The following is a 1411-nucleotide window of genomic DNA, read 5'->3' as shown; positions in this document are numbered from 1 at the left end:
TTTTAACAAAATCTGCCTCCAGGGGAAACTAGTTAATCAGATCCTAACCTGCTGGGGTATAATCAGGTAAACACCTAACTCCAGTCCACTCTAGCCCAGGAGTCCCCAACCCCAGGGCCATGGACGGGTACTGGTCAGTGGCCTGTTAGGAACCAGGTTGCACAGCAGGAGGTTGAGTGGCAGGCAAGAGAAGCTTCCTCTGTATCTGCAGCCGCTCCCCAGCTCTAGCAACACTGCCTCAGCTCCACCTCGGATCATCGGGCAATATATTCTCATAGGAGCACCCATCCCTGGTGCCAAAAAGTTTGGGTATTGCTGCTCTAGTCATTCTGCCCCACCTAAGGAGGGAGATAGAAACTGAGAAACGCTTGCGAAGTTCATAGTTCAGAGGCACAGGCTCACTAAAAGACCGAGACCCATCATAGGATTATAGCATGCTTCCCTTCCCCCCACACATCACCACCGCATTACAGTCATGCACTGAATAACAGCAGGTTGATGAAGGCCTGCATAGGTGACGGCGGTCCTACAGATTATAAGGGAGCTGAAAAATTCCTATCACCTCGTGACATCATAGCTGTCTTAATGTAGTACAATGCGTTATACAAATTCCTTTGTGTTATAATTGCCTATGGTAACATACTGTACAGGTTAGTAGTCTAGGAGCTGTAGGGGAACATATTTTGTCACCCCCAAATATGTCTCTTTGGCATAAGGATTATTTTAGGCTGGTTAATTTTAAGAAACAGCAGGCACTGGAGAAGCTCTGAAAACCAAGTAGAAAAAAGTTACCTTTAATAAAGGATATTTACAGTTGTAAAGGTACCTACCTTCCCATACCAGGAAGGAGGGAATGACCTTATCTCTAGAAATTCTTATTGATGCAGAAGGCAAAGACTTAAATCTGCCTAACAACCTTGCCTTTGTTTACTCTGCTTTTCCTGGTTACCTCCCATAACTGATTTTCCCCTCCTCTAACATCTTTTGTCTTCAACTGAAGATAGTATTTAAGGCGGTGGCTTCAGCCATTTTGGTGAGTGACTTGGTGTTCCTGGGTCTCTCCCATGTTATCAGGAGGTGTCCCTGTTCTTAAACCTTTCTTTGTGATGTTTGCACAATGATGATGTCACCCAGTGATGCATTTCCCAGATCGTATCCCCGTTGTTAAGCCCCGCATGACTCTACTAAATGTTTGTTTACAGCAGTTCCTTTAACTCAGCACATGTCTGCCTATCAAGAAAAAATTACAAGGCATACCAAAAGGCGAAAAACACAATTTGAAAAGACAAAATGAGTATAGAACCAGACATGGCAGGGATATCAGACCAGGAATTTTAAACGACTATGATAAATAAGTTAAGGACTCTAATGGATAAAGTAGACAGTAGGCAAGAATGGCATGGGCAATGTA

The sequence above is a fragment of the Pteropus vampyrus genome, unplaced genomic scaffold (genome assembly GCF_000151845.1).
Source record: "Pteropus vampyrus isolate Shadow unplaced genomic scaffold, Pvam_2.0 Scaffold62, whole genome shotgun sequence".
Taxonomy (NCBI): Eukaryota; Metazoa; Chordata; class Mammalia; order Chiroptera; family Pteropodidae; genus Pteropus; species Pteropus vampyrus.
The sequence above is the reverse complement of the archived record's forward strand: the minus strand, read 5'-3'. Positions refer to the sequence as shown.